Source organism: Centruroides sculpturatus, unplaced genomic scaffold (genome assembly GCF_000671375.1).
Source record: "Centruroides sculpturatus isolate CEXI.00-Female unplaced genomic scaffold, Cexi_2.0 scaffold410, whole genome shotgun sequence".
In the NCBI taxonomy this organism is placed as follows: Eukaryota; Metazoa; Arthropoda; class Arachnida; order Scorpiones; family Buthidae; genus Centruroides; species Centruroides sculpturatus.
Genome location: NW_019384648.1, coordinates 577,599 through 590,730, shown reverse-complemented (window position 1 = coordinate 590,730; position 13,132 = coordinate 577,599). Strand labels below are relative to the sequence as shown.

The 13,132-nt window shown below is 34.9% G+C and overlaps 1 protein-coding gene across 1 annotated transcript in view; it reads left to right on the top strand.

Annotated features, from left to right (window-relative positions):
* LOC111626239 (protein farnesyltransferase/geranylgeranyltransferase type-1 subunit alpha-like) overlaps positions 1–13,132 on the top strand; it is a 37,768-nt gene that overhangs the window by 1,094 nt on the left and 23,542 nt on the right. The window lies entirely within an intron of this gene.

Sequence of the window (13,132 nt, the reverse complement as noted above, 5' to 3'; positions counted from 1 at the left end):
AGTAACGTTTAAGAAGGGATCGGGCGATTAGGCGGTTAATATTTTGATCTTGAAGCCGTGACGTGCTCTTTTGGATGTATATTTTGGATCATTATCTTGCTTATAAATGCAAGAGCTCCTATAAATGTGGTAATAACCAACAGATTGTAACAAATAATTGTCAAGTATATCTGTAAATAATGCTATGTTCTACTAGGTATAGAACATAACATTCTGGGTCCAAAATAGGTAATACAGCCCCAGACCATAAGACTACCAAATTTTAATGTTGTTTGTACTTCTTGCTCAGTTATAGACTTTATTGATGTAGTCCATACCCACTTTCAGCCATCTGAACCAACTCTATTAATTTTAGATTCATCTAATCGTACAATCCTCTTCCAGTCTTCTAAGGTTCAGTCTTTACAGCATTTAGCAAAATTAAGATGTTTCTGTTTAGTAATTTGGTAAGTTTAGGTTTCTTGAGATTAACTTGCTTTCAAATTGTTACATTTTAGGCATCTGCAGATTGTTAAAGTACTCACTTCTATTCCTAAGCCATGTTTCAATTCACTCTTTACTTGTGATGATGTATTGCAATGTTGTCCGCTCGTTATCAAACGTATGCAATGCCTTTATGTTTTTGCACACGACATTTTCTTCCTGTCGGCTTTTTAAATTTTCATGATATGGTAGCTCGCTATTTTTTATTCCGGATACACTTAAACACTCAATGCCAACTTCTATTGCTGTTTTCTCAACAGAAAAACTTTTCTTTAGCTGGTCCACAATACGGAGTTTCTTCCCACTGGAAAGCTTCTTCATGATGACAAGTATCATTCATATTTATATGCTATTATCTTGTTAATATGTACGAAATTACATTGTTTAGTGTTGATATTATAACAAATTAATTTATGCATCAAAATCCTCCCAATGCAACAAGCAGAATTTATACACCATAGATATTTTAAAAATGTGAAAATTATTTTAATTTTTTGCTATTATGTGAATATTGTGATAATTTTTCAGTTGATTTATTTCCATTTCCTTTTGCATATCGAATAGTTTTTGCTATTTTTCTATAGTATGAAATCAACTAATGAACTTGAATCATTTAAAAATTTTTCCATTAGCTAAACAAAAATATGGTTCCATATTTGAATTTATTTATTATTTTAAGTAATTTTTAAATGTATAAATTACTTTTAAGTAAATTACATTGATTTTTTAACATATTTTCATTCATAAAATGTGTGTTGAGTATTTGAAAAGACAATGAATTTTATCTTATATTAAAATAAATCTAAGGACTAATAGTCATAAATTATTGTAAAGCATAATATTGAAAGTCCAGAGAAAGAAAGAAAAATGATGATAGATATTAATCTGTATAGTCAGTAATTATAAGTGAATATAAATATATTGATATTCAAGACAATTGAAAATGGATATAAGAAAGTTTGTTTAATTCAAGTTTTTGTTATTAGTATGTTGAAAGATATTTTGCAGGGTCGTAACATAGAAATACGGGGTCCGCATAAAATTTTTTGGAGGGTGCACGTTTCACTTATTACAGATCTAGAAGCAAACCTCAAGATGATCTTTAACATATTCAGACACAAATGCAATCTGAAATAATTTTTAATGTGACCCATTTACATATTTTAATACATATAAATTTTTGTTTTAGTTTTGTTTACTTTTAACTAGCAGATGTATCTGTCCATGTTCAGGTTAGCCAGTCATGGTGTTATTATTTAGATCTAGTGTTTTTGTAATAAAATTGTTTTATTAATTTACTATTTCTAAAATGAAAGTAACAGAACATGAAATTTAATTTGTTGTATTTTCAGTGGCAGATTGTCCTTTAGGCAGTAACATCACAGATTCTTTTCCTAAAAAAAATGAACTTTTATGATTGTTCAAAAGAAACTTGTAGACTTTTGCAAATTTGAAATTTGTTTTTGTATATTTTCATCAGTAATATCAACTTTGAACCTGTACAATGCATAATCAGAAGATAATACAATGTGCTTACTGCCTCTGTCAGGACTTTATTTTTGTTTTCTAAATGATAGTCTGTAGGTATACTCAGTTTTTCTTCAGTAACTTTCTCTTTGTTCCAATGACAATTCGTTTCAGTTCATTCAAAATAACCAATACTTCAAAATTTTTCAAATTTGAATTGTCGTATGGTACTGGATGCATCCAATTGGCAATTTGCTTTTGTTACCAACCAAATGCTATATATCACTCAAAATTCAGTAGGTTGTGACGGTGCATGGATGAGTTATTATTCATCTAATTTTTAAAATTTTGGTACATCAGTTATAAATTGTAATTGAAAACAAGCAATTATTTATTGTGATGTCATCACAATGCCAGGCTGAAATTTTTAATTATTTTTCACAATTTATTTAATTTAAAATATATGCTCTCCACCTCAAATTAGTAGTGGCTTGCCCCTGTACATCATACTTTTCCTTTAACATTAGAGTTGTGCCGGTCATCTATTATCTGCTTTCCGGAGAAAAGTTTTGAATTGAAATAATGCTACTTCTGGTTTGCATTGGAAGTTCTTATATAGTTAATCGGGGTCGCCTGCCCCTAAGGTTTCCATATCTAGTCTCGGATTTCATCTATTTAATTCTGTTCTAGAGATTAAGGAAAGATGGATGGACAGACGACAGTGGGAATTTACAGGTTACAATTTTTTCAAATTTCAGCTTAGTAATATTTATATTAGAAACACTTAGTGCATTTTTAAATATTTATACTTTCTACATGAAATTAACTGGAACTTTCTAACTTAAAATTATTTTGCAGTCAACCAAGCATCTTTTTACTCAGGGCTGGGTTAGTCTATTTTAGTACATACGTTACAATGTTATAATTTGTATATTAAGACAAAGTTTCAAATCGTTAAAGTTTTGTGCAGCTGGTTTGTTATTTGTTCTATTGCACTGGAAACTACTGTACATTTGGTCGTCAATTTACTTTACCAGTTTGGAATGACACCATCTCTACTGTTGCTTTTGACATTTAACTGTGGCATTCCTATCATATGTCGAGAAGGAAAGTGGGAATTGGTGGTCAATTCTTTGTGTATCGTGAATATTTATAATCATTGTATTCAATTTTTTTTTCTTCTTTTAATATTTAGTTACACACAACAACATAATTAAGTGCAATAACTGTACTATACTTGATTTGAATTTCCAACATATTTGAATGTAACAAACTATATTTATTACCAATAACCTAAATCGGTTGTTTTCAAACTGTTTTGGCTTGCAGTGCACTGTAAAACTTGAGAAATTTTTTGGTGTACTTCATTCATTTTTAATAAACTTCTATATTTTTATAATTGTTGCATATTTAGCAATCTCGGAATGCCACAGTGCATCTGGGTACATCATTTCAGAACCACCGACATAAATTGATATATTTTTATAATGCACTTTTTGTTAAATGCCAGAACATTTGTCTCCAAAATTAGTTAACATTAACATATTAATAGTAACTAAAAATTTATTATAAATTCAAATAATTTGCTGTTATTTTCTTTAAACCCTTTTTATTAAAGATTTTCTATTAGAAAACCCTATATAGTCTATTCTAATTAACTTAATGGGACAGATATTTGACATCTAATTTTTATACTTATTCAAAATAAAATATGTTGACTTAATGACAGCAATATAATATCAAACAATTGTCCATAAATTTTCAAAATTAAAGTCACAGTATGATAAAACCAAGAGGATTGGGACAGGGAAGGTTAGACAGAAGAAAAAGTAACACAATTTACCCTTTCCTTTTCCTTACCTTTTTTTATTGAACATATTATAAAAATACATGCCCTGATCCCGTCATAGACACTATCGGGGCAAAGATAATATTTGTTAGGTACATAATAATACACTGTAGTATACATGCTGAATCAGTATTAACAAGTGAAGAAAGTTATATCTATTTTAACAAATTTTTTTTTTTTATACAGTGAAGTATACATGCTGAGACCCAGTTTACACGTTGTTAGAAATATAATTATAAGACAAAGTATACATGAGAATAAGAGAGTATAAAAATATAAAATCTTATTATATGAAATATGTCAACCACGCAACAACTTGTTACGCGGTGAAGATGTTGTACAGATAATAGAGTGAACTGACAAAACCTATGCCAGGAACAGAAGGCATCAATTCAATAACTTACTTAATATCTGAAAAGTTTTTTGAGCAAGTCTTTTAAAAGTACAGTGGATCTCGTTGGATCTCCAGATATCCACAGGTTGGCATGGCCAGTCAACGTCTAGGTTTGAAAGAGACAGGCGGAGCTCCATTCGTTCCGTCTCTGTAGACACACAATTATAAAGGTAGTGTAAGGCATCATCTCTTATCATGCAGATGGGACAAAGGTCTGAGGTCCTATTAGTAAACCTTGCCAAGTAGCTAGCGAATCTTCCGTGGTTGCTTAGTAGTTGCGTTGTGAAGTGATCAGGTACATACCATCTGATTTTGAAGAATTGTTTTAAAACTGGAACAAGGCGATAAGTGATGCTTTGGTTGAAGTTATTCCAACGTACTTGCCATTCTTTGATAGCCTCTTCCCATAGAATGCGTTTAAGAGTACAGTTGCTTATCTTCTGATAACTTGTAGGGATGGATGGATCAAGGGCTGGTGGGAAATGAGCACATCCGCCCGCTCGTTTTCCACCAGATCCTGATGAGATCTGACCCAAGCAATCTTGTAGTAGTTAGTTGAGGTTTTTAGTTGATTTCTGATTTCTACTGCAATAGGATGCAGTTTAGTGCTGTGTATAATATTGTGGGTTGATAGAGAATCTGTGTGGATGTGAATTTCAATATAAGAGAAGTTGTTATTAGCCCATTCGATGGTTTTGGCAATAGCCAAAAAGTTCTGCCTGGAATACACTACATCTACTATGAAGTCTATATTTTTGATTGTGAATTTCCAAGTGTTTATCAAAGACTACTAAACTACAGCCAACCTCACCATCAATATTCGATCCATTGGTAAATATGTTGATGTCTGTGTTGGTATGTAAGTCAGTGCAAATCACAGTGTTGCCTTCTGGAGAGGTTGTTTGACAGAATGGAAAAGGTGGTTCAGTATCCTCGGGTTCTATGTTAGTTGATCCAACTTGGACTGCTTCACCCCAGATGAGTTAATGTATCTTTGTATTCCTTGTGATTTCAATATCTATGGGTAATTTGCAAGCTAAAACTTGGAGACTATTGTTGTTTATGGTCCGATATGCCTTGGTGAGAATAAATAGGGCACGTCATCTGCAAGGACACTAACTTTCTTTTATTGTGGACCTTAGAGACGGCCCAGCCCCAAACAATTTACCCAAACCTACTTGTGTCCTCCTATTCATACCGGCCAATTCAACTGATCCATAGTCATATAAGGCAGCGGTCCCCAACCTTTTTATCACCGCAGACCAGTCAATGTTTGATAACTTTACTGTGGCCCACTGAGGGGGGATGTTGATTGTTCATATTTTAGATTGATTCAATTTAACTGTATTTAAACATGCCTTCAAAATAAAATACAGTTACACCAAAAAATAAATATAATATGATTTAACATTTTAACTCACTAGAACGCTAAATCAATGAGAACCCTGAGCTTGTTTCTTTGCAACAAGACAGTTCTAACTGGGGGTAATAGGAGACAATGACACCCGAAGTGTGTTTCTTATGCCTAGTTTATTCCATTGTTCGTCGTCTATTAATTTATTGAGCGTGGGTAGGAAGGGGATTAAAAGTCGCACAAACCTGAGACAAATACACCATAGTAAATAAAATGGAAATAATTTAATGTTCCTTGGGCAGCCCGGTACCATTTGATCCATGAACCGGTACCGGTCCGCAGCCCGGGGGTTGGGGACCACTGATATAAGGCATCTGCGTTCCATACACTGGCTGCAAGAGCCTACTCGTATTCTACAGAGAGGTCAGATACCAGCAAGGAACTAGAACATCTGAAACAAATTGCATCCAACCATGGATACAGCCCCACATTTATCAACACACTATCGTCCTCACTGTGTCATCCAACACCAGTATCAACGTTAACAAAACATAAGCTAATTGGGTAGTCCTAAGCCACGAACCATCCCTTCATCACTTATACAGAAGGATTGCAAAAAATTTAAACATACGTGTAACATACAAAAGAAAATCCAATGTTTTCCGCCTTCTGTCTAACACAAAGAATGGCACTGAGGATGCTAAAACACCAGGAGTATACCACATCTCACTACAGGACAATAGGATCCACGTACAGATCACTGCAGGCCAGGTTAAAGGATCACAAATATGATGTACAAAAAGGAAACATTAATAGAGCTCTGGCACGTTACGCCAATGATCTGGGGATTTCTCCCTGTTGGGACCAAGCTATCCTAATACACAGGGTCTTTGACCAGCAAAAACATTAAAACGCTAGAAGCGGTAGAGATCTACAGGGCGGACAGGAATGTACGGTTCCAGTTTTCTGGTACAGTTGGTGTTTATTGTTTTAAAAAGTAACACCAAAATTATACTAAAAACATGTAATTTGATAAAGTACTGTTTTCACTAAGTATGTTCAATCTGCTTTATCACGTTTTTAGTAGGTATGCAAACAAAAAAGGCAAATAATAGATAGGTATAAATTATTAACTTTTTTCAATTGTTTTGCGGCGACAAATCACGGACTGGTGAGATGGCGCCACTCCTCTACGAGTTTCCCGGGAATCCCGGATAGAAAAACGGGAACTGGGTTTTTCCCAGAGAGAGAATTCTGGGTATTGTTGCTTTTTCTTCTTGTCGGGTGATCGCTGCCATGAGCACGTGTAGCTCTCTTTCAAGTGTACTCGAGGATTGTTGTAAATAAATGTTGTTTTAGTTTAAAACGTGGTCATGGACTTAACTAATTCACGTTTACAGCCTTCTGATAAAGACAGTCTTTGTGGGGCCAGATTTCGTCTAACCGATGGCGGCCATCCATTACCTCCAGTTTTATCAAGTTTTATAGTAAATTACTGTTCTATACTGATGCAAAAAGTTTTCCATGTCATAATGCAGTTCTAGAAAATGTTTAGAAGTAAATTGTATTTCATTTTATCTTTTCTAACTGAAAATAGGAATTGTTCCTGTGTGTTTAATGTAGTGGCAAACATTCTAAAACAGATATAGAAAGACATGGAGTATTCAGAGAAAGCTAAAGGGATATTTGCTCTATTATGCAAGATAAGTTTCAAACACCTGTCTCTTTTCTAGCAATTTTTTTAATTAAATCAAAGAACTAATATTTTTGGCTATTTTAAATGGCCTTCTTCAGGTTAAGCATAATTGAAATGTCAGTTAGAATTTAAATTTGAACATAAATTAGAACTGACATTCCAATTATGCTTAATCTGAAGAAGATCATTTAAAAATATACACAACCGAAACCCAATATATTAAGCAAATATATACCCACAACTGCCATAAATGATCGGGCTAAATTTGGATATAATGATTATAAATTAGTAAGCAAATACAAGGCAAATTCGAAAAGTTGGATGACTTCCAAAATTTGGGAGGAAATTCTTCACAATTACAACTCCCAATTTGTTAAGCAAAAAAGGAACGTAGCATTCGTTCTTCACAACTGTCCTGCTTGTGGAAAAATTGAAAGACTTCAAGCTATTAAAGTGTTTACCGCCAAATGCCACTGCTGTAGTGCAACCACAGGATCAGGGTATTATTCATTCGTTCAAACGTCATTATCAGAAGAAGCTTATTTTGGACTTGATTCATGTGATAGAAAGCATAAAATCAACTGACATTTCCTGTTAGATGCAAGCCATTACATGAAGGTTGTGTGGGAAAACACACTGCTTTAAATATGCAGGATTTCTTTCTACAGTGGCATTTCAAGATGAAGATAAGGATGAAGAACAGAATGTTCAATTGGATGAACTGCTGCGACATTGCAGTGATCTATGAGAAACTGCCTCTGTTGATGAAACCGACTACAGCACAGTGGACAATAGCATGGTGGTGTGTTCCTCAGAGAGTGTTGTCAATATTGTCACAGAAATTCGGGACAAGAATAAGGAATCTGGAGGTGAAGAGAATGTTACACTAGAAGAGCCAACCCCCAAAACCAACCAAAACTGATGCACTAGAGGCATTAAGAATCCTTAGACGTTACTTGCCAACAATTGAAAATTGCGAAGATGATGTTTTCAAGGCGTTCATGATTGTTGAAAAGAAAGTCAAGAAAGTTAAGTGCTGAAAACAAACAACACTAAACGAATTTTTCATTTTATCATCTACAGCATTATTGTAAATGGAGTAAAGAATGTATTGTAAGCCTATAGTACTATATAAAGCACTGCTGTGTTTTCCTAATTGTAGTTTTTTGAGGTTTTTTTTTTCAACTTTGTTTTAGTTGTCATATCGGATAACTTGACACATTTTCACTTCTCCTTGGGGTATTGACTTATGCGGACCTGACTGTATATAACATTTAACTAAAACCTTTGGTCAAATCTTTGAAATTTGGCATATAATTTGTTAAAGATGTTTGCAGCAATTCTGTGAGATGCTCATTGGTCAATTGTGAACAATATTTTGACTTCACAAACTTCATTGTAAAGTACAATTCACGGCAATATGTTGTACCAAAAATTGAAATTAGATGGCAAGCAGCTTTCTTTAAGTGTGGATATTTTGATTCTGGCAACAAGTTTCCAAAATTCAATTAGAAACTAGATTTGTGCTGTATTTGCAATGCCCGATCTTCTTTCATCTCTAATAATTTCAATTCCCCAGCCACTTTAGATTCGATTTAGCCAATTGATAAGAATTATTTCAGAAATTGGAAATCCAAATCTTTTCAAATTTTCATACTTATATTTGAAATCTGCTTGCAATCCTTCCAATTTTTCTTTATATTGGTCTAATTTTTCTTCTTTAATATTAATTCTGTTGGCTTTTACTTGTGGAAAATGACTAAATATTCTTGACTTAAGATCAATCAAAACTTCTTCCAAAACTTCAGATTATGAGGTGTTAAATATAATTAAAAATATTTTAATCTTGCAAGCAACAAAATATCCGCAAATGGAGCTATCAATCATCTCGACACTAACCTCAGTAAGACAAAATCCCGCTCGAACTAAACAAAGTCCCAGTAGCCACTCTGTGAGACGGTTCTTATNACTTCTTCCAAAACTTCAGATTATGAGGTGTTAAATATAATTAAAAATATTTTAATCTTGCAAGCAACAAAATATCCGCAAATGGAGCTATCAATCATCTCGACACTAACCTCAGTAAGACAAAATCCCGCTCGAACTAAACAAAGTCCCAGTAGCCACTCTGTGAGACGGTTCTTATCAACTTCCAACATGAGACTTCTGATATCAGACAAAGACAAGAAGTTCGTTCTATGCAGGGAGGAAGACTTCATATGCAGGGCCACAGACTTTCTCAACCAGTCGCAAGCTGTCATCTTACCAGAAGACCCAACACCAGCCGTATTAAGAAAAACAAAGAAAATAATTACTCTACCAGGGGTTACTTCAGTTCTTTCGGGACGCCTGGACCCCCTTCCAACGTCGCTTGTCCCAGACTTTTCTTTGAAGCAAAAACGCACAAAGAGAGCTGGCCGTTAAAGCCTTTAGTCAATAAGCGGTCCCACCCTACATACTTCCTTGAAAAAGCACTTGCTAAATTGCTGGGTGGGCTACTTCCTTCTTCCTCCCAAGTAGTGTCCTCATCTGTCATGGCTAAAGAGAGGTTATGCGCTACGCTGGCTGGCTTGAGTCCAGATACTTACACATTTTATAAAATGGATGTAGTTGCGTTGTACCCTTCGGTACCGCACTTCGAAGCGGTGATGCTAGCCAATACCTTGCTTATCAAAGAGGGCTTTACTGCACAGCAAGTTTTAGAAGTTCGCGAAGCATTACTCTTTATTACGGAGCACAGTTACTTCTGCTTTAATGGAAAGATTTACCTGCAGAAGCAGGGGGTGCCAATGGGCTCACCACTGTCAGCTGTATTGGCAGAACTCATCATGCGGCGCATTGAACACAGCGTTTTTAAATTCCCCCTCACCATAGCTTACCCCTTAATTTATTTAAGATACGTAGATGACGTTCTTTTGGCGTGGCAGGATACGGAAGATTCCTTCCGGGTATTAGAACACCATTTATCAAAAATGTATGCCACTATACACTTCACATGGGAGAAGGAAGTTGGGAGAAAAATTGCTTTCTTGAATTTGCACATTCAAAAATCCCAGGAAGGCTTGATGTTTTCCGTCTATCACAAATTTGGCAATATCCCACCCATAATACTGGCCACAGCCTGTCAACCACAACAATATGTTGATGCGGCCATAGCTCCCTTGATCAGACGAGCATTCTTACTATCATTGACACAACATCTTATCAATACCGAACTGGAGGCTGTTCTCACAGCGGTTTATGCGGCGGAATTTAGTGCCTCCAAATACATCCATATTAAAAATAGTTATACAGTCTCTCTTCCCTGCCACAACATTGCGCAGACCAAGGGATTGGACAACACTCCGTCCCTCACTCCCATACTGTGGACGCTTCATGGCCTGAATCTGCCGGATCTTTAGGCAGAATGGCTTTCGTTTACCTATTGCCCCACGACCATGTCTGCAACGAATCTTATGTAATGATAGGGATGCTATTTCCACCCTAGAAAAATCTGGTGTATACTCCGTTCCCCTGCAGAATCCAATATCAGGACTATGCACCAATTATATAGGAGCGACTACCAGAATGCTGGCTGCTCACATATCTGAACACCAACGTACGGTGGCACTTGGCAATTGCGACACGGAACTTTCCAAATTGGTGATACAACAACACCACATAGCGCTTTGGAATCGAGTGAAAATACTCAAACGCTGTGATGAAGGGAGCTTGATATATGTTTGGGAGGCCGTCCTTACAAAACTACTCTCCCCATGCAACTCCCCTACCCTCGACTTACTGGACGTCTGGATTAATTTATACAGGCGGTTAAAAAATCAGCAATAATTTTACATTCTTTTCCCGCACCTCCTACATGTCTCAAAGCGGATACGTGTCAGTCTCTTTATGTGCATCTTTTTACGTGTTTTATGTGTTTTAAATTATGTCCCACGCTTTAATCTTTAATGTTTAAATTTTAATGTAAACTGGCACTTATGGATCTATTCTGTTCGGTTTCTATGCTGTCTATGTTAAGGCGCATGCGTGTCAAAAATTTTTACACGTGTTTACAAAGGGTTTTTAATTTTAATTTTAAAATTTTTACACGTGTTTACAAAGGGTTTTTAATTTTAATTTAAAATCTAAAAATTTTACTTGTTCTTAATAGCCACTCTAATTGGCTCTTATGTTATGCATGTTAAGGTGCATGCGCGCCAATTTTTCGCGTTTACAAAATAATTAATAGCCGTTCCAATCGAAGTTTATTTGTTTTAAAACGCATGCGTACCAATTTTAAATGTTTTTAATTCTAAAATTTAAGTCTTATTTGTAATAGTTATATTTAAAAAAACGGCTAAAATCGTTAATGTTTAAATTTAAATGTACGGTTCAAATTCTCTATTCGATTTTGTATTGCCTGAAGACGACATGCATATTTACGTCGAAAGCGCTCGCAAGATTAAAATATTTTTAATTATATTTAACGCCTCATAGTCTGAAGTTTTGGAAGAAGTTTTGATTGAGATAACTGTTGGCATGACGTCCAAACCCAGTGCTTAATACACCTAACAAGATGACTTAAGATTGTGCACAAAAAGCCAAAGTTTAGCTTTAAAACTAAATACAGTTTGTGACAAATCACTAATTATTTTTTTCTTTCCTTGTAAAGCCAAATTAAGTATTTGCAAATGTTCCATGATGTCTTTAAGGAATGTTAAGTCAGAAAGCCAAGTTTCATTTCTAATTCTGGGTATTTTTTCATTTTTCTTTTAAAAATGTTATGATAGGATTTAGCAGTTTCACAAAACGACTCAAAACATTGTAAGTTGACAGTCATCTTACGTCAGACCATAAGGAGAGATCACTGGACAGTTCATCTGTTTTGTCATTTAACTCTTCTAAAAAACTTCTTAAATTAACAATGTGTTTTGGCATTTGTTCTAATTAAATTCAGAATCTGCAAAACAATCTTCCACACATTTTCATATTTTAAATACAGTAGAACCTCGATTATCCGGACTAATTGGGGATGAAGGTAGTCTGGATAAAGAAAAATTTCGGATAATCGAAACAAATACTTTAATTTGTCTTTTAATGATAATACAACACATTTTCTTTTCGATGACGTATCGGTAATATTAAAAATAAATACTGTATTTAAATCGTGATCAAATTTTCAAGAAACAAATGTTTGTATTGAATTTGGACTACTACTGACCAGCGCTAACAGACTACTTATTTTAGTTATTTGTCGAAACCGTGTCTTCTTTTTCTTGTTTCTTCTGATTCTATGTCACGACTTGGTGCATTTATAGACACTTGGCAAATAATTCCATCACCTACATTTACTTCTTACAGAAACGCGTTTCGGGCTTTCGCCCCTCTTCAGTCTGTTACGTCGATAGTTGTGACTTGTGTGTCCGTACTTCCCGCTCCCTTCCCCTCCCCTCTTTTTTCCCGACTTGACGGACTCCCCCGCATGCCTCGTAATTTGTAACATTACCCTTCTCCGAGTGTTGCACACAGCCTCGCCTGCGACTGTATAAACATTCTATTTTATTTTAATAATTGAAGCCAGTTTTTATGGATGTCGATGCTAAGGTTCTTGTTAATATTATTTTTGTCTATGGTAATTTCGTAGCTTTCTTTGAATTTCCTTTTGTACCAATTTTTTTCTTTGTGTACTATTGTTGCATCCTTTTTATCTATTTTGCAGTTGTGGGTCGTGCAGTGTTCGTAAAAAACTGAGTTGATTCTGTTATACTTCAGGTCTGCGATGTGTTCTTTTAGTCTTGTTTCTAATTTTCTTTTTGTTTCACCGATGTATACTTTTGGGGGTTCGCATGTGCAAGGTATTTTATAGACGACTTCGGTAGTGCTGTATTTGTCTGGTTGTTTATTTCTGTC